General features: G+C 37.8%; 1 protein-coding gene across 5 annotated transcripts in view; it reads right to left on the bottom strand.

The window, feature by feature from the left end:
* TFDP2 (transcription factor Dp-2) overlaps window positions 1-24,892 on the bottom strand; it is a 171,462-nt gene that overhangs the window by 92,240 nt on the left and 54,330 nt on the right. The window contains exon 1 of one of the 5 annotated variants that reach the window (XM_082654251.1): window positions 23,628-23,755. The exons of the other annotated variants lie outside the window; for them this stretch is intronic. The gene's annotated coding sequence lies outside the window, so the exon portion shown is untranslated. Of the gene's footprint in view, window positions 1-23,627; window positions 23,756-24,892 lie in introns of those variants that run through there. 5 annotated transcript variants of the gene reach the window in all.

The following is a 24,892-nucleotide window of genomic DNA, read 5'->3' as shown; positions in this document are numbered from 1 at the left end:
TAATGTGAGGAAAGTGTCCATTTAGTGGGGTGGCAGAGATGAGAAATTAGTTATAAATAGGAGATTAAGCACATAAGTAGACATATAAAGGATAATGGGATCCGGAAGAACAACTTCTAGAAGAGTGTTTAGCTTTGTAAGGAACTACCAAACTGTCTTCCAAAGTGCCTGCACCATTTTGCATTCCCACTAAACGTGAATGAGAGTCCCGGTTGCTCTGCATCCTTGTCAACAATTTGGTATCGTCAGCTTTTTGGATTTTGCTCATTCTAAAAGGTATGTAGCACTGTTTCACTATTGTTTTAATTTGCAATCCTTTAATTATAAAAGATATTGAGTGTGTTTTTATATGCTTATATGCTGTCTGTACACATTCTTTGGTGATGTGTCTGTTTGGATCTTTTGCTCACTTTTTAATTGGGTGGTTTGTTTTCTTGTTGTTAAGTTCTTTTTATATTTTGGATACAAGTCTAGGTAGTAAAGAATTTAATCTTACCCAAAGACAGGTCTGCCTTTTGCCCTTATCTCCTGGGGGGTAATCTCTAAACCCTTGGAGTTTATTTATTTATTTATTTATTTATTTTTACTGTGTTGGGTCTTCCTTTCTGTGCGAGGGCCTTCTCTAGTTGTGTCAAGCGGGGGCCACTCTTCATCACAGTGCGTGGGCCTCTCACTATCGCGGCCTCTCTTGTTGCGGAGCACAGGCTCCAGACGCGCAGGCTCAGTAGTTGTGGCTCACGGGCCTAGTTGCTCCCTTGGAAGGTCTCGTCTGATAAAAGTGTCTTTGCTTAACTGGAGGCATTGGGCCAGCCACATAGTCACAATATAATTTAGGGTGGAGGCTTTGAGTAACATCAACAATGAGATTTAGGTTGGGGGCATTTGGGCCATGTGGTATCAGCTTGACCTCCTGAGGAAATGGTGACTTAAATCTGCCACATGAGTAGCTGGTCAGGTTTACATGATCAAATCCCAATAAAGCTCCTGTGAGCTTCTCTGGTTGGCAATACTCCACATGAGCTGTCAAACATAATACCAGGAAAGTAATGTTGTCCATGACTCCATGGGGAGGACAACTTGGAAACTCCACATATGGAACTTTCTGGACTCTGCTCTACGTGTCTTTTTTTTTTTTTTTTTTTTGCGGTACACAGGCCTCTCACTGTTGTGGCCTCTCCTGTTGCGGAGCACAGGCTCCGGACGCGCAGGCTCAGCAGCCATGGCTCACGGGCCAAGCCGCTCCACGGCATGTGGGATCTTCCCGGACCGGGGCACGAACCCGTGTCCTCTGCATCGGCAGGCGGACTCTCAACCACTGCGCCACCAGGGAAGCCCCTCTATGTGCCTTTTTACTTGATTGATTTTAATCTGTATCCTTCAGCTGTACTAAATCATAACCGTGAGTATAACAGCTTTCAGTGAATTCTGTGAGTCCTTCCGGAGTATTAGCAAACCTAAAAGGTGACTTTGGAGAACCGTGAATTCACAACTGGTGTCAGAAGTTAAGGGCAGCCTTTTGTGCACTATTCCCGAACTTTGCAATTGGCTAATTTCACTAAGTCCTTTTTAAGATATGTTTTGCTGTTGTATCTAAAAAATCACTGCCACACCCAAGGTCACCTAGATTTTCTTCTATTTTTCTTCTACTAGGTTTATCTTTTTTTTTTAATTAAAAATTATTTATTTATTTAAATTTGGCTGTGTTCAGTCTTCGGCGCTGCGCGCGGGCTTTCTCTAGTTGCAGCAAGCAGAGGCTACTCTTTGTTGCAGTGCATGGGCTTCTCATTGCGGTGGCTTCTCTTGCTGTGAAGCACGGGCTCTAGGCGTGTGGGCTTCAGTAACTGTGGCACGTTGGCTCAGTAGTTGTGGCTCATGGGCTTAGTTGCTCCACGGCATGTGGGATCTTCCCAGACCAGGGCCCGAACCCGTGTCCCCTGCTTTGGCAGGCAGATCCTTAAGCACTGCGCCACCAGGGAAGTCCCTAGAAGTTTTATCTTTTTATGTTTACGTTTAGGACTATGATCCATTTTGAGTTAATTTTTGTGACAGGTGTGAGGTCTGCATCTAGTTTTTTTTGCACATGGACTTCAATTATTCCAGCCTCATTTGTTGACAAGATTCTCCTTTCTCCACTGAACTGCCTTTCCTCCTTTGTCAAAGATCAGTTGACTGTATTTGTATATATAAATAGGTCTGTTTCTGGGCTCTCTATTCTGCTCCATTGATGTATGTTTCTACTCTTTCCCTAATACTATACTGTCTTGATCACTTTAGCTTTATAGTAAGCCTCAAAATCAGGTAGTATAAGTCTTAGATATTGTTTTTTGACCCAATCTGAGTCTCTGTTCTTTAAACTTATATATTAATGTATTCACTTTTATTCTGATTACCAATTAGGTGGTCTTACATTATGTCACTGTTATTCTTGATGATTTTTAATATTATCTCCTGTATTTTCTGTCCTTGTCTAATCACACTGTATAGACATTTTCTTTTTCATAATAACACTATAAATATTCTTCCATTGTCTTCCGCTATTTAATAGTGAACAGATTGCTTTTTGTAGCAGTACCCTTTTCACCCCTTGCCTGGATGTTTACAGTACATCTTTTAATCTTCCTCAAAATCTGCAGTGATACATTGAGTACTTTCCCTATATCAGTGAAATCCTTTAAACTGTAAACTTTGGTCCTTGTTGAGCTCAAGGAAGATAACAGTCTTCCATTTTACCTTTGATTATTGCTTCTCTTCTATCTATATGCTCCTTTATTCAGGAATACTACTTATCTACATACTGAGTCTTTATCGTCTGTACCTATCATTTTCATTTTTGACCCTTTTCCATTGCTGTATTTTGGAAGACCTTCTCCAGCTTCTCTTCCACATCACTTACTTGATTTTCACCATTCACCATCTTCTGACTCCTTCATTGTGGATTTTAATAGTACATTGAATTTCACTATCATAATTTATGAGTTTTGAGTAGTCTTGAGGAAAACTTAACATGCAGAAAAGTACAAAATGATTCAAGATCCTTTGCAATCATGTTTATTTCCTCTAGTTCCAGGGCCCTGCAGTCAGTCTATCTGGATTCAAATATGAAACCTAACTCTGACTAGTTGTATAATCTCAGGGGAAGTAATTTAACCTATTTATTTCAATTTTCTTGGGAATAACCATTTAATTATTTAATTAGCTAATTCATGAAGGGTTTTAATACAGTATCTCGTACTCAATAAACATTTAGCTATTATTACTATAATCTTCACTAATATCTCAGCTGGTTCCCTTTTATGTCAATCTGTTATCTTTTACATACTATTTCAGATTCATTAGATAATTCTGAGAAGAAAGCAACTCCCATCTAATATTTTCTTGTTTCCTTTATCAATTTTTTCCAAGTATGATGTTCCTCTGTGTCTTAAATAGAAAATTTCCTTCTTTTATTTTGCAGAATTTCTTAAGAAGCCCATGATGCCTTTTTAAAAAATGCTGTCAATTATTTGAAAGTTGAGAAAACTATCTAGGTTTGGTGTTTGCTAAGAAAAAGTTAGACAAACTCTAGTTTGTCTCTCCCCTTTACTGTCCATTGGGGCATTATTTGACTTTTAACTCTTAGTTCTTAAGTTGGAGAAAAGATTGATTCACACAACGCTTAGCCGTATTTCCAGTGTTAGGCAGTCACATCATTACTATGACTATCGTATGTTTTGGAGATTAAGGATCTCTTTGAGGATCCCATTAAAATTATATACTCTCTCTCCAAAACATGGAATTTTAATTACCAATTCAGTCCGTCATGCCTTGAAGTCAATTCATGGATTCTAGGTTAAGGATCCCCTCCCTTACTATGGTTCTGATTAGCTAATGAAGGCTCTCCTGATCCTGTTACCTTGTTATGTGATGCACATGACTGATAATTTAATCCTGGTTACTTTGAAATAGAATATAGTTCTTCCCTAGTCCAAAGTAGGGCTTAACCAAGAGTTGTTTAAGCTGGTGACTGGTGCAAGGGCATTCATCAAATTGTTCTTCTCTTTGTAAATATTTGAAAATTTCAAAATAAAAAGCTTCATTTGTGAGTTTATTTGTGTATAGGGCCTAAAAAAAATGCATACCACCCCATGGGTTTTCCTCTCCCTGCCTCTTCCTACTTCACATCTGAAAATACACCATAACCAGTCCACCTCTGCCCCCGCCTTTACAGAACTGTGGTCACCAAGGGAAGTAGAGAGGTAATGATAAGAAAGATGGGAGGGAGAAAAAGAGCCCTGGAGGCTGTAGATAGCAGTTGCAACACCGCAGGAGATAGTTGGCAATTTTCTCGTTGGCAAAGCACCTACTTCCTTAAATGTAGGTATGCAGTAGAGATGGGTAGGAAATTACCTTTTTCCTGCCTGTCCCTGCTATTCTGTCTTGGGGATCTGTCTTTACTTTTACTGGTAGAAAATCCTCCTGATGCCTGGCATATTTTAATTTGTATTTCTAGTTTCTGATTCTATTTGTAATCCTGCTTCTCTGTGTATCTTCACCTATTTGACCATGGGAGAACAGAGGAAATTAAGTTGGGTTCCACTAGCTGGCTGCCAGCTAAACCCAGGCTTCCCACAGTTGAAATCTTAGAGGCTAAAATGCCCTACAATAACCTGGCACGTGTTCAGCCTGGGAACAGCAGATAAGCGGAAGAAATAGCTTCTTATCTACTCTTGCCTCCCTTAACTTTCAACCACACTATGAATTTACATAAACAGAAATGTTCATGGATATTACTGAGCATATAGAATAGAGCACATTAAAAAGGAAAGTGTTATTTTTCTCTCAAGGAAGCTCTACTCCAGATCAAAATGTCAAGAAACTGCCAATAGATCTAAGGTTTAAACCTAAGCATTGTATGGGCTTCCCTGGTAGCACAGTGGTTAAGAATCCGTCTGCTAATGCAGGGCACACGGGTTCGAGCCCTGGTCCCGGAAGATCCCACATGCTGTGGAGCAACTAAGCCCGTGCGCCACAACTAATGAGCCTGCGCTCTAGGGTCTGTGAGCCACAACTACTGAGCCCGCGCACCGCAACTACTGAAGCCCTTGCACCTACAGCCCATGCTCCGCAATAAGAGAAGCCACCGCAATGAGAAGCCCACGCACCGCAACGAAGAGTAGCCCCCGCGCACCTCACCTAGAGAAAAGCCCACGTGCAGCAACAAAGACCCAGTGCAGCCAAAAATAAAATAAATTAATTAAAAACAAAACAAAAGCCTAAGCAATTGTAGCAACCAACTAGAAATACTCAAGTTCCTCCACAATAGAGTGTACATGATAAAACCTATAAACTGGTGAGATAATAGGCCAATTATCAGAGACAGTCTCCAAATAAATTGAAAAATAAGTTAGCACACAAATAATACTAAGACCAGTTAGCATAACAAGGGGCTTTGAGATTACTCAGTGGTATAGTTCTTTAAATTACTTCTGGTCTTGTCAATAATGTTCCATGTTAATCAAAAATTTCCTGAGAGGGCTTCCCTGGTGGCGCAGTGGTTGAGAGTCCGCCTGCCGATGCAGGGGACACGGGTTTGTGCCCCAGTCCGGGAAGATCCCACATGCCGCGGAGTGGCTGGGCCCGTGGGCCATGGCCGCTGAGCCTGTGCGTCCAGAGCCTGTGCTCCGCAACGGGAGAGGCCACAACAGTGAGAGGCCTGCGTACCGCAAAAAAAAAAAAAAAAGATATAATTCATAATAATTCCAAATATGAACATGAAATACTTAGGGATAAATTTAACAAAATATGTGCAAGGCCTATACAATGAAAACTATAATATTTTGCTGAGACAAATTATAGAAGATTTAAATTAATGGGCAGATCAAACATGTTTATAAATTAGAAGATTCAATATTAAGTTGTCAAAGCTTTCCAAATTCATCTATAGATTCAATGCAATCCCAATCAAAATCTCAACAGGCAGTTCAGTAGAAATTTACAAGCTGATTCTAAAATTTATATAAAAATGCCAGACTTAATATAGCCAAAACACCTCTGAAAAAGAACAAAGTTAGGGGACTTACACTACCTGACTTTAAGACTTAATATACAGCTACAGCAGAGTTTCTCAACCTTGGTACCAGTGACATTTTGGACCGGCTAATTCTTTGTGATGGGGAACTGTCCTGTGTACTGCAGGATTTTTAGCAGCATCCTGGCCTCTACCAGAGCAAATCCTCCACACCCCAAGTGTGACAATTAAAAATGTCTCCAGACACTGCCAAATAACTCATAGAGGGCAAAACTGCCCTTCATTGAGAACCACTAAGCTATGTAAGTATGGTGTGTTACTGTCATAAAGACAGATATTTAAATCAATAGAACAAAATAGGATCTAGAAATAGACCCTCAACTATGTATCAGCTGATATTTGACGAAGGCACAAAGCAATTCTATGGGGAAGGATAATCTTTTCAATACATGATGCTATAATGATTGGTTATTTGTATGTAAGAAAGATATACCTCACCCCTCACCTCAATCCATATGTAAAAATTTAATTCAAAACTTACCCCAAGCTTAAATTTAAGAGCCAAAACTATATAAAACTCCAAGAAAAAAATACAAGCAAAAACCTTAGTAATCTTGGCTTAGACAAAGATTTCTTAAATAGGACATAAAGAAGAACAAACTATTTTTTAAATTGACAAACTGCACATGAAAATAGGAAAGATGGGGAATTCCCTGGCAGTCCAGTGGTTAGGACCCGGCACTGTCACTGCAGGGGGCCTCGGTTCAATCCATGGTTGGGGAACTAAGATCCTAAGAGCTGCACGGTGCAACCAAAAAAAAAATTTTTTTTAATAAAATAAAGAAAATAGAATAGGTACTTACTCTTCAAAATTTAATGTTAAGAAAATTAAAAGGCAAGCTACAGGTTGGGAGAAAATACTTGCAATATATACATCTGATAAAGGACTTGTATCCAGAATAAGACAAACAAACCAATTTAAACATGGGCAAAAAAATTTGAACTGTTATTTCAAAGAAGATATGCTAATGGCAAATAAGCATGTGAAAAGATGCACAACATCATTACTCACTGGGGAAATACAAATTAAAACCACACTGAGAGGGGGCTTCCCTGGTGGCGCAGTGGTTGAGAGTCCGCCTGCGATGCAGGGGACGTGGGTTCGTGCCCCGGTCCGGGAAGATCCCACATGCCGCGGAGCGGCTAGGCCCGTGAGCCATGGATGCTGAGCTTGCGCGTCCGGAGCCTATGCTCCGCAACGGGAGAGGCCACAACAGTGAGAGGCCCGAGTACCGCAAACAAAACAAAACAAAAAACAAAAAAACCACACTGAGATATCATATAAACCCACTAGAACAGCTAACATGAGAAAAGACTGACTATATCAAGTGCTGGCAAGGATGCAAGGCAACTAGAACTCTCATACATTGCTGATGGGATGATTGATTTGTACAGACACTCTGGGAAACATTTTGGTGATTTCTTATAAAGTTAAATATACACATACCATTGACCCAGCAATTCCACTCATAACGAAAACTTATGTCAACATGTAAGTCTGCATTTGAATGTTAATCACAGCAGCCTTATTCATAATAGTCGACAACTGGAAACAACACAAATGTTCATCAACTCATGGATGGATAAACAAGTTGTGGTACATCCATACAATGGAACAAAAAAGAACTGACACACAACACAAATAAATCTCAAAAGCATTATCCTAAGTACTGATACAAGAATCTAGACACAAATGATATTAATAAAATATATTGAAATATTCTATATGGCTAAAAATAATTCTGATTTTCAGTAGTCATTTTTTTGGTTACATGAATCACTGGCACTTACCATCTCCTATTATTTAACTTATGTCCCCTTAAATCAACTATAAACCCTTCTGCCATAGGGGTTACTGCGTATCTCTGTACAGCACTTCACAATATTAAAAATAATACCACATATTTGTCCACCAATCCACTGGCTGCATAATTCTCATTTAATAAAACAAGTGGAATGTACTATGCATACCACAGTGCAGTCAGGATACCTGGATTCAAATCCCAGTTGACTACGTGGGTGACCTGTGGTAAGTCATTTAATCTATATGAAACTAGGTTTCCTTATTCATTAAACTGAACAGCATTGGGATAAAGTGGGGAAAGACAGAGTTGGGGATTTGGGGTGGGTACAACCAGCAATCCTAATGTATGTGAGGCCAATAAGGACGGTTAAACCTCTTGAGAAGCAAAGGGCCAAAAGTTACACTTGAACTTGATTTTTCAGAAGAACCACAGTCTGAGAAAGTGGGATCTCATGAGCCTTCTTATATTTTGGCTTTTAAGCAGGAGATATCACAAAAGTCACCACGGGGCAGAAAAATAATCATAGTAAACATCCATTTTCGATCCTTCAATGTAGTTTCCTTCCATCACTGGGAACAGGATTCAACAAGCACTACATATAGGGAAAATTAGCTATTTTAGACTGATATAAAACAAGTTAGCTTCACTCTACTGATATGTTGTTGCCATAGTAAACCATCTCAATAAAAGAAATCACAGGATCAAATATTTTGTATATGTGTTTGGCTGAGAATTTACAGTTGGTAGAATTATGAATGTCTATAAATCAAAAGCCAAAGTCACTCAAAGAATTACAATATGGCGAGGCTGAGAGGCTTCATTAGGGTTTTGCTGTGTACCTACCACGTGCCAAAAACATGTGCAAGGTCACATGTGTACCATTTAATCTTCACAATTGCCCTTATCAGGTATCAGCTAGCTGTTTCAGAGATGAGAAAATTGACATTCCGGAACACAATTTAGTAATTTGCCCATTAGTCTGTGACATTAGTGTGGCAAGGCTAGGATTCAAACTCAGAGCTTTTGATTCCATGTCCTTACCACTACTTAAGCCTATTACCACTATATAAAAGCCCAGCTTCCAATTATTGAAACTAGCACATTTCCTAGAAAATAGTAGGCTTGGTAATTTTTAGTTTTTTTCTAAGGGAGACAGGAGGCAGCTATGATCCAAGATAGTCAGGAAACAGGTTATTACCTCCAGCTATCAGAAGGGCAAACTAAAGTTTATATATAAAGTGATAAAGCAAGTTTTTGAATCTTGGAATTCCCTGCCTTTTCTCTACACTAGTATTACTTTGACATTCATCATGATAATGATGATGGTGAAGAGGAGAAAAAGACGAAGGAGGAGAAAAAGTACACTGAATGACAAGGCCAAGTATTTTCCTTCTTTGAATAGCCTACACATATTTACTGAGTACCTATAAAGGTCAAACACAGCACTTGGCACTGGGGAAATATCGGTGAATAAATAAACAAGACATAGTTCCTACCCAAGGGAACTTTCACCCTAGTAGGAAGATACAGACAACTAAATATATAATTAAAATATAGTGTGGGGCTTCCCTGGTGGCGCAGTGGTTGAGAGTCCGCCTGCCGATGCAGGGGACACGGGTTCGTGCCCCAGTCCGGGAAGATCCCACATGCCGCGGAGCAGCTGGGCCCGTGAGCCATGGCCGCTGAGCCTGCGCGTCTGGAGCCTGTGCTCCGCAATGGGAGAGGCCACAGCAGTGAGAGGCCCGTGTACTGCAAAAAAAAATATATAGTGTGGATGCAAAGACAGGTCAGCACAGGGTGCCACAGGAGCACAGATGAGACAAATTAAACCCAGAGAGGCCAGAAGTAGGGCTCCAAGACATCCAGTTAAATGTGAATTTCAAATAAACAATGAATACGTTTCTAGAGTATGCCCCTAATACTGTCCTGTATTTTTATTTGCTATACCCGGCAACCCTAGATGGGGATGATGTTTAGAAAAGTGTCTTAGAGAAAATGATACCCAAGATGGAAACTGAATTATCAGTATTACTTATCCCCAACAAATTTGGGGACCCCCATGTGGAGAGGATCTGAAAGCCCCTGACAACAGCCAGGGAAGAACTGAGGGCCCATGCCAAAAGTCACATAAGTGAGCCATCTTAGAAGCAGATGTTCCAGACGTAGTCCAGCTCTCAGATGACGACAGCCCTGGCCCAGGGCTTGATTACAATACACAAGAGACCCTGAGGCAGAATCACCCAGCTAAGCCACTCCTGGCCCTCAGAAACTGTGTGGGATAATAAATGCTTGTTGTTAGCTGTTAGGTTTCAGGGTAATTTGTTATGCAGCAACAGAAATGCTCTGCCCATCACAGGAGTTCGGCATCCTGTAAGAATGGGACCATGCTAGTACTCCATTGTGCTCCATCGTGGCTGAGAGCAGCCACAGTCAGTGTGGGTGGCCTCAGCAAGAATGAGGCAGTGGATCCAGAGGGGCCACAGCTGCCACTGTCAGTCAGTTACGCCTCCGTTCAAGCAGGAGATCTGAATGGCGTATTTCCACAGCCTCCACAGGATAACAAAGTTTGTTAACGACAGCCTATCCTTTCTGAAACAAAATACTTTTAAAAGATCTTTCTAAAATTACAAAATAAAAAATATTTCTCTGAGATCAGCTTAATCACTTCAGGGAATTGTGTGAAAATAGAAACACAAGCAGAATAAGAGAAAAAATTAGCAGAGCTAAGAATGGCAAAGCTATTTCATGTACGTTAAGAATGGAAACGGCTCTGCAACCAAGAAAAGAGTTTGCTCCTGGGTGGCTTGTTTTGACTCTCCCATCCAGAAGGGAATTTCTGAAACTTAAGCATAATGTGCAACTGAAGAGCTGTGAACTGTGGTTAATCAACTAATCCAGAATTTCTAAGAGTATCTGTTGAAACAATTTGAGTATTATGAATTCCATAAATTATTGTATTCCAATAGATTAAGTTTAAGTGATTGCATTCTAACTATCTAATATGAATAGAAAAATCTCAGAGAAAGACATTTCCCTCCTTTTCCAAAAATACAGGATGAGTTGGAAGGGAGTAGGTAGTAACAGTAAAACTAAATGTGGCTGCAGGGAGATGCTAGAAGCTTTCTTTGATCACAGGCCCCAGACTCAGCCCCCTTGGCTTTATATAATAAGGTTTTCTATCCAAACCATCTCAGGGGTCATATGCTATTATGACACATTATTCCCCAGGCCAGTTCAACACCAACTGAGCTTAGTATGAGTTAATGCTGGAATCCTTTAAAGTCTGTGTTCCAGATATACCAGATATTACTTTTCTCCTCATGGTTTGCAAAACAGTCACAATTATCTTAACAAGATCCCCAAATCAAATTTCATAGAAACTGAGATAAGGATACTGCCTTAAAAAGCTTACCTCTCCAGGATAGTACAATTCACTGATTTAAATAAAGCCTGATCTAACCTATGTTTTCTAGAAATTGCTATGTGAATTAATATTTTTAAGTAAATTTTAAGTAAATTTTATTTATTTTATTGAAGTTAGTTGATTTACAATATTATATTAGTTTCATGTATAAGCTGACAAGTTTTAAAATATCCAGTTCATTTAACAATTACCTTGGGATACTAATCCAAGAGAGAACACAGCGACGTAAACAAATAAAATCTAGACTATCTTTGAATTTGAGTATCTGATGTTACAGAATAAAGCAACAGTTACTTAGATATTTTTATACAAAATTAAGTAGCAGTTTTATATATTTGCTTTGATCAATTACATAAAATTGAAACACACATTAAACAAAAGCACTGAAGTTTCAGGCCTAAGCCCTGTGCATTTTCTTTGTAGCCGCTCTAACACATATGGTTAAGATTTTCCAATGACTGTATCCAATGTTTCTCAACAACTGGGTTGGTTCATAGTGAGGTTTAAAGATCTGGAACCAAAAACCAAGGAAAGCTTTAAAAACTGGCAGCAAATAACAATTTCTAGAGGATTAGCTGTCTTTTCTAACTAAATAATACACTATAAAATTTTGTGATCCAAAGTAGAAGAGAGTTGAGGAAAACAACATTCAACACAAAGCTCTTTAATATCATCTAGGATAACAGATGCTGGTCAGACAGTTTCACTGTTCCTGATCTCTCTGCCTCTAGCTTTCTTTCCTTGTATTTGGAACTTCTTTTATTTTCCCTCTCTTAAAGCTTTATTTCCCCTAGTTCTCTTTGTTCATAAGTAGCCAATATATATTGTAGAATTTACTTCACCGATACACCTTAACTAATATTATGATAACACTAACCTTGCTTTTTATTTTAATGGGAATTTGAATAGATTCTCCCAAAATTTGAACTATAAAAAAAAAAAATCACTAAAATGTGTAGTATCTCCAGTGATTTCACGATTTTACCTTTCTCTCCTCTGACTTGTCTATGGGGTTATCTTGAGAAAAAGTTCCACTTTAAAAAATTCCACTAATAACAATTTTCTCTTACTCATTTCAAATACCTGTTTTTAAACTAAACATACAAAATTTGAGGGGAGTGGACAAGTGGAAACGCCAACAAAACCTGAGAAGAGAAAAACTTGATAGTGGAATTTTGTCTTTGTTTCATCCACTCAACAGATAGATGTTAAACACCTGTGAGTCACTTACCTAGCACTGTGCTAGGTACAAGTCCTACTTTGTCTCAAGAGCCTGCCACTACAATATAATTTTAAAATACCAACGAGGCTAATAAGATTATACATGTATAACTTACATATTATATATACAAACTGGATTTTTTTTTTTTTACTGGAGAATTTGAATTATTTTGTGCTTTCCACCTTGTTCTAAAGACTCAGACAATAGGAAGAAGGGAATAAATTCTGAGAACTATACTTTTAGAGTTCGGAATAAGGGTACCAGTGGATAAAACAGAAAGAAAATCGAGATGATAAGAACATTTCAAACTTATCAAAGCTCTAAAAGTAATACAAAAATCTGTGTAGTCTGCAGAAATACAAAGCATCCTAAGAGACCACTACAAGCAACTCTATGCCAATAAAATGGACAACCTGGAAAAAATGGACAAATTCTTAGAAAGGTATAACCCTCCCAGATGGAACCAGGAAGAAATAGAAAATATGAGCAGACCAATCACAAGTAATGAAATTGAAACTGTGATAAAAATCTTCCAAAAACCAAAAGTCCAGGACCAGATGGCTTCACAGGTGAATTTTATCAAACATTTAGAGAAGAGTTAACACCCATCCTTCTCAAATGCTTCCAAAAAACTGCAGACGAAGGAACACTCCCAAACTCATTCTATGAGGCCACTATCACCCTGATACCAAAACCAGACAAAGATACTACAAAAAAAGAAAATTACAGACCAATATCACTCATGACTATAGATGCAAAAATCCTCAACAAAATACTAGCAAACAGAATCCAAGAACACATTAAAAGGATCATACACCATGATCAACTGGGATTTATCCCAGGGATGCAGGATTCTTCATTATGCGCAAACCAATCAATGTGATACACCATATTAACAAACTGAAGAATAAAAAACATATGATCATCTCAATAGATGCAGAAACAGCTTTTGACAAAATTCAACACCCATTTATGATAAAAACTCTCCCAAAAGTGGGTATAGAGGGAACCTACCTCAACATAATAAACGCCATATATGACAAACCCACAGCAAACATCATTCTCAATGGTGAAAAACTGAAAGCATTTCCTCTAAGGTCAGGAACAAGACAAGGATGTCCACTCTCACCACTATTATTCAACATAGTTCTGGAAGTCCTAGCCACAGCAATCAGAGAAGAAAAAGAAATAAAAGGAATACAAATCGGAAAAGAAGAAGTAAAACTGTCACTCTTTGCAGATGACATGATACTATATATAGAGAATCCTAAAGATGCCACCAGAAAACTACTAGAGCTAATCAATGAATTTGGTAAAGTAGCAGGATACAAAATTAATGCACAGGGGCTTCCCTGGTGGTGCAGTGGTTGAGAGTCCGCCTGCTGATGCAGGGGACACAGGTTCGTGCCCCGGTCCGGGAAGATCCCACATGCCGCGGAGCGCCTAGGCCCGTGAGCCATGGTCTCTGAGCCTGTGCGTCCGGAGCCTCTGCTCCGCAATGGGAGAGGCCACAACAGTGAAAGGCCCGCGTACCGCAAAAAAAAAGAAAAAAAAATTAATGCACAGAAATCTCTTGCATTCCTATACACTAATGATGAAATAATCTGAAAGAGAAATTAAGGAAACACTCCCATTTACCACTGCAACAAAAAGAATAAAATACCTAGGAATAAACCTACCTAGGGAGACAAAAGACCTGTATGCAGAAAACTGTAAGACACTGATGAAAGAAATTAAAGATGATACAAACAGATGGAGAGATATACCATGTTCTTGCATTGGAAGAATCAATATTGTGAAAATGACTATACTACCCAAAGCAATCTACAGATTCAATGCAATCCCTATCAAATTACCAATGGCATTTTTTACAGAACTAGAACAAAAAAATCTTAAAGTTTGTATGGAGACACAAAAGTCCCCGAATAGCCAAACCAGTCTTGAGGGAAAAAAACAACAGCTGGAAGAATCAGACTCCCTGACTTCAGGCTATACTACAAAGCTACAGTAATCAAGACAATATGGTACTGGCACAAAAACAGAAATATAGATCAATGGAACAGGATAGAAAGCTCAGAGATAAACCCACACACCTATGGTCAACTAATCTATGACAAAGAGGCAAGGATATACAACGGAGAAAAGACAGTCTCTTCAATAAGTGGTGCTGGGAAAACTGGACAGCTGCATGTAAAAGAATGAAATTAGAACACTCCCTAACACCATACACAGAAATAAACTCAAAATGGATTCGAGTCCCAAATGTAAGACCGGACACTATAAAACTCTTAGAGGAAAACATAGGAAGAACACTCTTTGACATAAATCACAGCAAGATCTTTTTTGATCCACCTCCTAGAGTAACGGAAATTAAAACAAAAACAAACAAATGGGACCTAATGAAACTTAAAAGCTTTTGCAAAGCAAAGGAAACTACAAACAAGACGAAAAGACAACCCTCAGAATGGGAGAAAATATTTGCCAAGGAATCAACGGACAAAGGATTAATCTCCAAAATATATAAACAGCTCATGCAGCTCAATATTAAAAGAACGACCCAATCCAAAAATGGGCAGATGACCTAAACAGACATTTCTCCAAAGACATACAGATGGCCAAGAAGCACATGAAAAGCTGCTCAACATCACTAACTATTAGAGAAATGCCAATCAAAACTACAATGAGGTATCACCTCACACCAGTTAGAATGGGCATCATCAGAAAATCTACAAACAACAAATGCTGGAGAGGGTGTGGAGAAAAGGGAACCCTCTTGCATTGCTGGGGGGAATGTAAATTGATACAGCCACTATGGAGAACAGTATGGAGGTTCCTGAAAAAACTAAAAATAGAATTACCATATGACCCAGCAATCCCACTACTGGGCATATACCCTGAGAAAACCATAATTCAGAAAGACACATACACCCCAATGTTCACTGCGGCACTATTTACAATAGCTGGGTCATGGAAGCAACATAAATACTCATCAACAGACAAATGGATAAAGAAGATGAGGTACATATATACAATGGAATATTACTCGGCCATAAAAAGGAATGAAATTGGGTCATTTGTAGAGACGTGGATGAATCTAGAGACTGTCGTACAGAGTGAAGTAAGTCAGAAAGAGAAAAACAAATATCGTACATTAACGCATATATGTGGAACCTAGAAAAATTGTACAGATGAACTGGTTTGCAGGGCAGAAATTGAGACACAGATGTAGAGAACAAACATATGGACACCAAGGGCGGAAAGCAGCTGGAGGGGTGATGAATTGGGAGACTGAGATTGACATTTATATACTAATATGTATAAAATGGATAACTAATATGAACCTGCTGTATAAGAAAATAAAATTAAATTAAAAAAATTTTTTTATATCTGTGTAGTGCTTTAAAAGTATTGAGTCTAGTAATGTTCCTGATTACAACTGCCAACAGCCTATCAACTTATCTGTCTTTGCCAAAAAATTTAAACTCATTCTACTGAAGAATTTGCATATGAGAACATAACTTCAATTATAATATAAGATAATAGGAAAATAAAATTGAATTACGAAAATACACTTGACAGACTCGGTATTTTAAAATTATATTGTCAGATCACTAGTTGTAATATCCCCAAACTGAAAACTACCCAAATGCCCAATTGCATTAGAATGAATAAATAAATTATGGTTTAGTTACACAGCGGAATATTATATAGCAATGAGAAAAGATCAAGTACAACTACATACAATATGGATGAATCTCACAAACATGTTGAGCAAGAAAAGCAAGTCACAAAGAATAAATGCTGTATGATTTCATATGTAAAGCCCCAAAATAGACAAAAATAGTCTATCCTGTTAGAGGTCAAGACAGCACTTAGCCTTCAAGGGGAGCACAAAGCATGCTTCTGGGATGCTGGTATTTTGCTTCTAGTTTCGAGTGCTGGTTTGTGAAATTTCACTGAACTGTACACCTATATTTGTACTTTTCTCTATGTATTTCAACTAAAACTTGATAACTTTATATATATATACATACACACATATATATATGTAAATATATGACATGAATATTTTCATTGTAAAAGTAAATACTCCATTCTGGATACATTACAAAATGCAGAAAATATATAGTACCAATCAATCATAATCTCATATTCGAAAAGATACCTGTAATTTGATAGATTTCCTCATTTTTCTATAAATGTCACATAGTTAAGAACATAGAATACATACAATTTTACTTAAATGTGAGGTTAAATTATATCAAAACATACCTACGTAAAATAATTATGTGTATTAAGCATTTTCTATTTTCAAAATGTGTTCCTTCATAAGCAAAATACGACTACAAATTTAGCTATCATATACAAACACAATTTACTTTAAAATCACCTAGTAATATACTTCTGTGTGTGAGCTACTTTTTTGCTATTTACAAACAATGCTATGATAAATACCTGTCTTTGTCTATATTAATTATAAGTCAAAATTTACTTCCTTAGGGAGATACCTAGAAATAGAATTACAAGAGCCAATGTTCTTGCATTAAAATTAGCAAAAGATAAAATATTGCTATAATATGAGGACAGAGGTTTGAAAAAGCAACAAAATGGAGAGCCTATCCTCCTTTCTTCACTTGTCTTTTCTTTTAGAAGTGCTCCTTAGGCAGTAGAGTCCTTTCGTAAAGCAAAATCTGTGGTTTGAAAGTCTAAGACGTGAGGCTTGATGATACCGCAGTAGTAGACACATAGAAGGTACTGGAAGAAGTTTTCTGAATTGAGTGAAAAATCTTAGGCAGAAAAGTCAGTCTGATTCTACCTTGTGCTTAATCCCCACTTCTTCTACATACCCTTAGACTAGTAATTCTCCAAGTGTGGTCCAGGGCTAGCAGTATCAGCTTCACCTAGGAACTTGTGAGAAATATAAATTCTCAGACCCCACCCCAGACCTACTGAATCAGAAACTCTGGAGCTAATCTTTATGAGATGCCCTCCAGGTGATTCTGTTGCTTGCTAAAATTTAAGTTGGACTAAAGCACTCTAAACCTCCAGGCGTACTAAGAAAACATCACCTTTATTAATCAGGGAATGGAAAAAAGATAAATAATTTTTAGAAACTATTATTCTAATTGCTACTTTGCTCATCTGAGAGACTGAGGGCCTTCATGTCAGATAAATGTTTTCATCTTCTGTTCCACTTCTTTTAGATTTGTAATTTACATGTCTGCAGTGTCAGTCATGCTACTCGTCACACTTTAATGGGTCCCAAATGGACTCACTAAAGGGGATGTAAAGGATGTCACTGAAGAAAGGGATGACAAAACAGGTCCTGGCTTATTCTGAGATATGCAAAAAATTGGATTTAATTAGTTTCACAGGCAGAAAATGAAAGAAGAAATTTGTATTACCAGTAAATCCTGATAGCAATTTCCTTTTACTTCAAAATACAGCTTGTAATTAAATGTATTCAGGCGGGTCTTTTTCAATAATTTAACCAGCAACTTGCAGACATTTTCTACATAATTGATACAATGATAAGGAAAGGCTCAAATATCAAAGGAACAATGAAGGAAGTAAAGGAGAAGAGAATTAATATTTTATTGGGCACCCACTACGTGCTAAGCATTATGCATAAAGCTTTACACATGAGAGTTAAATAAGAAAATATAATCCCTCCACGGTAGGTATTACGATCACCAAAGCACAAATGTGAAAATCAGAAGAGAGATTTAGTATATTTCCGATGTCATCAATTGTAGATCTAGTAAACAGCAAAGCTGAAATTTGAAGCTCTGCTTCACTGATTCCAAAACCTGACCCTTTTCAAATATATCAAACTTACTTTACAACATGAAGCAAAATACAATGTGTTTTCATTAGAATGAATAAAAAACTCCTAAAGAAATACAGTTAGTAAAATTTTACCAACTTTTAGTAGTTTTCCTATTTAGTATTTTTTAAAGACACAGCTACCATTTTTATTTACTAGGTAATTTATAAAGCAGAGGAGAAACCAGGTTAAATTCAGAAGAGGCAATTTAATCTCTCCTAAATAACATTTGCAATTTAAATTGCCAAAACACTGTGTTGGCAACAAAGCTGTTAAACAACTTTAAGGCATGATTTTTGATATTTTGCTTTTAGATTTGGCAACTCATGCAAATTTTATGTTGGTCGTAAACAAGATATATTTAAATGAGGAAATTCAAAAAAAGAAAACATTTAAGAAGTTGATTTTAGAACTAAATTCCAATTGACAATCAAAATTATCATCTTCCCTTAGTGCTGTGGGTTTGAAATTAACCAGTACCAATAGTTGTTACCAATAGTAAGCAAGATGGCTAGCTAAGTTAAAGGTATGGAAAAGTTTTCTTCTAGAAGACAGTGAGCCATATAGGAATAGGAAATAAAAACAGGCAATTAGATCAACTCCATTTTCCAACTACCTAGCAAATAAGAAATCACATAAAGAAGGACCTTTTAACATCAACAGTATTCTACTCTGCCAACTAAGTTACAAGCTGATTCACTGAAAATGAATTTTGAAATACTACAGAAACAAGACTGCAGATATCCTTTCCTCCAAAAAGAATAATATCCATTTGTCATCCTTTCGTAAGAAATAGTGACTCGTTATTTCAAGATATTAAAAATAGGTATCATCATGTCACGCTCTATAATAAAGCAATTTATATTAACTATCAGAATAGAGAATAAAAATGTATATTAAAAAATGGGGAGGGCTTCCCTGGTGGCGCAGTGGTTGGGAGTCCGCCTGCCGATGCAGGGGACACGGGTTCGTGCCCCGATCCGGGGAGATCCCACATGCCGCGGAGCGGCTGGGTCCGTGAGCCATGGCCGTTGAGCCTGTGCGTCCGGAGCCTGTGCTCCGCAACGGGGGAGGCCACAACGGTGAGAGGCCCATATACCACAAAAAAAAAAAAAAGGGGGGGGGAAACCCATTTTATTCGGTCTCAGGTACAACATACTGTGTTATCAAAATTATTTATAAATCTAGAACATGCAATCAAAACACAGAACAAAGTTATGTAATTCTACCTAACCACAATATACATTGCGAAAGCAGTTAACAGGAAGATAAAAGATGTAGTAAGCACAGTCTATTTAAAAACATTTTAATTTTTCCTTTATTTTTTGTTTTAAATCAGGAACTTAACGTTTATTTCTAAAAGATCATTCTTATTTTAGTATTTAATTATGTAGTATGGTAAACTAAACATGATTATTTAAATAAAACTTATCTTGTAGATAAACACAAGAGAAAAAAAGATCAGAAAAATACAAAAGAGAAAAAGATCAGATGGCACCGGTCCTACAGGAAAAGCAAGCTACTGGATTGAACAGGTCGATAAAACTACTTGTAGAATGTGTTACTCTATTATCAGATCATTAAGATATTTTTAAATATCCTGAAAACAAATTCAGATTCAAAAGGCAAAGCCAGAACCATTCACTGTGTTTATTAAAATACAATCTCTCAGTAAGCCTCACACAGCAAGAGAGGCCCAACTTACCCTACCATGACCTCAGATTTAGAAGCCTGCCAAAGAATTTTCATAGAAATAGCAACCAAATGTCGCTTATACCTACTGTTCAAAGAAATATAAAATAAAACAAAGCTTACTAGATATTTGAGGCCTTAAATTTGTTAAGTAAAATTAAAAAAAAAATGTGGCAAACGTTAGCAGGCTTTTTAATAAAACATATAACTCCAAAATACACAAGCTACTCTCTTTTTAAGATTTTGAGGACTGAAATAATCTCTAATACCAGTTCCTCACCCTTTCACCTTTCCAGCTCCTTTTAAACTTCTTCTCATCAAGGAAGGTAAGTTCTCACATTCCCTTCTTAGCAGACATGCATTCATATGGCCCCTATAAGGAGCCATTCCAGCAACACTTTTGGGAAAACTCTGAATTCCTTCTCTTCCTACTGCCTTACCCACAAAATGCTTTCTTTTATTTCTGTTTCCAGGCTGTGAAGATCTTTTAAAAAAACGTTACAAAACCTGAACAATTGGTTCCACTATAAACGTATGTACTGTCTAACCTCAACTGGTTCCCTGCTGTTACACAGGGATTCCAGAATCATCTCTAGATTATAAGGGATTAAAAATAGTACAAAACAGGCTCTAATCAACAATACTCTCCAAATGGAGAACTCATAAGCTCCTCTCAAAATTAAGTGGTGTTAGGCTTCCCTGGTGGTGCAGTGGTTAAGAACCTGCCTGCCAATGCAGGGGACACAGGTTCAAGCCCTGGTCTGGGAAGATCGTACATGCCACAGAGCAACTAAGCCCGTGTGCCACAACTACCGAGCCTGTGCGCCACAACTACTGAGCTCACATGCCACAACTACTGAAGCTTGCACGCCTAGAGTCCATGCTCTGCAACAAGCGAAGCCTCCACAATAAGAAGCCCGCGCACCGCAACGAAGAGTAGCCCCCGCTTGCCGCAACTAGATAAAGCCCACGCACGGCAACGAAGACTCAACGCAGCCAAAAAAATAATTAATTTTTTTAAAAATTAAGTGCTGTTTATGCAAGGAATCCAAAGTTTTTGTGACATGTAAAAATCAATCAATGTAGCTCACCATATTCATGGGCTAAAATTACTCCCACCATATATAATCACTGCAATAGGTGCAGAAAAAAAACATTTACCAAAATCCACCATTCATTATCAAAACACTCAGAAAACTTAGAAGGGAAACTTACTCAACCAGTTGCAGGGTGGCTATGAAAATTCTACCAGCTAACATCATACCCAATAATAAAAGACAATACTTTCCTCCTAAGATCAAGAACAAGGCAAGGATTTCTGCTCTCTCCATTTCTACTTAACCTTGAACTGGAAGTCCTAATCAGTGATGTTAGGAAAGAAAAAGAAATACAAATTGGAAAGGAAAAGTTAAACTTTTTATTTACAGATGACGTGAGAGTATATAAGGGAAATCCTAAAAAATCCACAAAAGAATTACTAGAAATAAGTTTCACAAGGGAGCAGGCTACAAAAAATACAAAAACCAACTGTGTGTCTACATACTCGCAAAGAACAACTAGATACTGAAATTAAAAATACCATTTACAGGGACTTCCCTGGCAGTCCAGTGGTTAAGACTCCACACTTCCACTGCAGGGGGCACATGTTTGCTCCCTGGTCAGGGAACTAAGACCTTACATCCCACATGCCACGCAGCGTGGCCAAAAAAAAAAAAAGAAAAGAAGAAAAAAGACACCACCAATAACAAAAATATCATTTACAAAAAAAAAAAAAATCCTGGAACTAATACAAGATTATAGCAAGGTTGCAGGATACAAGGTTAATAAATAAAAGTCAACTGCTTTCTTATATACCAACAATGAATAACTGGAGTTTGAAACTACGAACACAAGGCCATCTACATTAGCACCAAAAAATGAAATACTTAAGGATATATCCAATAATATGTATAAGATCTATATGTGGAAAACTACCAAATTGTGATGAAAGAAATCAGAGATCTAATTAATGGAGAGAGAAGTCCATGTTTATGCATAGAATTAATATTGTTAAGATGTCAGTTATTCCCACTGATGTACAGAGTCAATGCAATCTCAATCAAAATCCCAGCAAGTTATTTTGTAGATATCAACAAACTGACTCTAAAGTTTACACAGAGAGGCAAAAGACCCAGAATAGCCAACACAATATTGAAGAAGAAAAGTTGGAGGACTGATACCACCCAACCTCAAGACTCACAGTCATCAAGGCAGTGTGGTATCAGCAAAAAAATAAGAAAACAGATCAGTGGAATAGAATAGAGAGCCCAGAAAAAGACCTACACAAATACTTTCAACTAGACTTTGACAAAGGAGCAAAGGCAATTCAATGGATAAAGGACAGTCTTTTCAACAAATGAGGATGAAACAACCAGACATCCACATGCAGAAAAAAAAAAAGAATTAGACACATACTTTACACCTGTCACAAAATTAACTCAAAATGAATCACAGACCTAAATGTAAACTGTAAAACTCCTAGAAGAAAAATAAGAGAAAAATCTAACTGACCTTCAGTGTGGTAATGACTTTATAGATACAACACCAAAAAGTGTGATCCATGAAAAAAAAAAATGAGGCTTTAATGTTGGACTTCATTAAGATGAAAACTTCTCTGTGAAAGATACTGTTTCTCTAACTACCAGATAAGGAATGTCAAGCCTTTGTGTATCCTTACAAGAAACATGATACGTGTGCTTGTTACGTCACTTCTTTTTAAACAAATGGTTATTCGGCACATTGTTCTGCACTTTGCTTTTGTTAATAATGTGTCTTTGTAGATCATTCCATACTTGTACATAGCTTTCTCACTCCCAATTTTACATCTGCACAGAACCCCATTACATGTATTGAACATAATCTATTTAGCCAGATCTTACTGATGGATTTACACTGTTGCCAATGTTTTGCTATTACATACAATACTACAAAGATTAAATGTTATTTCCCAAATTTATAAACATATCAGTAGAATACATTCCTAAAACTGGAACCACTTGGTCAAAGGAAATGTGAATGTTAAATTAATAAATACTGTGAAATTGCTTCCCATAAAGGTTATGCTCCCACCAGCAGTATAAGAGAGCACATTATCCTACACCCTTGACAACAGTGTTTTACCAAACTTCTTAATACTCGCCAGCCTTATAGAGTGAAAAATGGTACTCAAGTGTAATTTTAAATTACGTATGGTTTGTGAATGAGGTAGAGTGCCTTTTTATCTGTGTTAAGAACCATTAATATTTTTCGGTGAACTGTTTATTCATAAGTTTTGCCCATTTCCTAAAAATTGGATTGTTGGGTAGATTGTTCCTTTCATCACAATACAATATTTCTCTTTGTCCCTTTAATAGCTTGAGGCTGTTAGTATATTTATTTAGTATCAATATTGTTTTGCTCATGGTACATCTTTGGCCATTTTTTTGTTTTTAATCTTCCTTAGATTCAAGACTTGTGAATATATTTTTAGTTCCAAAACAACTTTCTTGGTGTTCCAACTGTATCCTCTTGAGAGTTCCATTCTTCTTTCTTCCTGTCATGCTCTCTCTTACCTTTCCATTAGTTCTGCCTCCATAGGAGGAATCTGATTATCCAGGGATATTCCCTCTTTTGAGTTGCTGCATTCCTTTTAGTAGGTTGTCATTTCCATAGCTGTAGGCTACTGCAATCTCTTGGACAGTGCAGAACTGGCAGTGAGTAAAAGATACACATATTTTCAATCTGATGTGCAAGCAATGAAGGAGCTGGCAAGGTGGCACTGCTAGCTCTGCTGAGGACATAAAGGAGCAAGAGGAGGATACACGGCAGGGCTCATCTACCTGCAGAGACACAAGCAATTCAGCCCACAGCAGCTGCCTGAGAAACGCATACAGCTTACAGGCAAATATGGCCTCTTTCACATGCCAGAACCACCCAAAGATATAGCCCAAGAAACAGCATGTACCTCTCAGATAATGAAGGAATCCCTGACTTCAACAAAGGTTCCGCTGGGCTTTCAACACTAGAGATAATGAAGCCCTGAGTTACACTATCTTTTTCTTTCATTTAAAAAAAAAATACAGGGCTTCCCTGGTGGTGCAGTGGTTAAGAATCTGTTTGCCAATGCAGGGGACATGGTTTCGATTCCTGGTCTGGGAAGATCCCACATGCCGTGGAGCAACTAAGCCCATGTGCCACAACTACTGAGCCTGCGCTCTAGAGCCCGTGAGCCACAACTACTGAGCCCACAAGCCACAACTACTGAACCCGAGAGCCACAACTACTGAAGCCCACACATCTAGAGCCCATGTTCTGCAATAAGAGAAGTCACCACGATGAGAGGCCCACACACTGCCATGAAGAGTAGACCCCGCTCGCCTCAACTAAAGAAAGCCCATGCACAGCAACGAAGACCCAACACAGCCGGAAATAAATTTATAATAAAGTAAAATAAAATAAAAAATAATACACAATTACATGATTTATGACAAGGATATATGAATACTCAACTGCTTTCGAATCCTCTGCTACTCGCCTGGTTATGGCAGAATAAAATCATCTTCAGGCTTGTTCTTATTTTAATTAATTATGTAACTTTTAGACCTCCAACTCTTAGATAGATGCCCTAAGACAAAAAGCTCAGAAACCTTCCTCACTGAATACCTTAACACTTTGTTTCAAAAGGCATTCAAGGCAAGTTCCTTCTTTATACATTTCTCAAAGGTTAGATAAGTAAATATTTGCATTAAAAGTCTGGAAATGCTATGGCAAAACAAGCTCTTGCAGTTCAATATGTACTTAGTATGCAAAAGGGAAGGGAGGGGAGGGATAAATTAGG

This window comes from Grampus griseus (assembly GCF_964374135.1).
Source record: "Grampus griseus genome assembly, chromosome: 5".
Lineage (NCBI taxonomy): Eukaryota > Metazoa > Chordata > Mammalia > Artiodactyla > Delphinidae > Grampus > Grampus griseus.
This window is presented reverse-complemented; position numbering and strand designations above follow the sequence as displayed.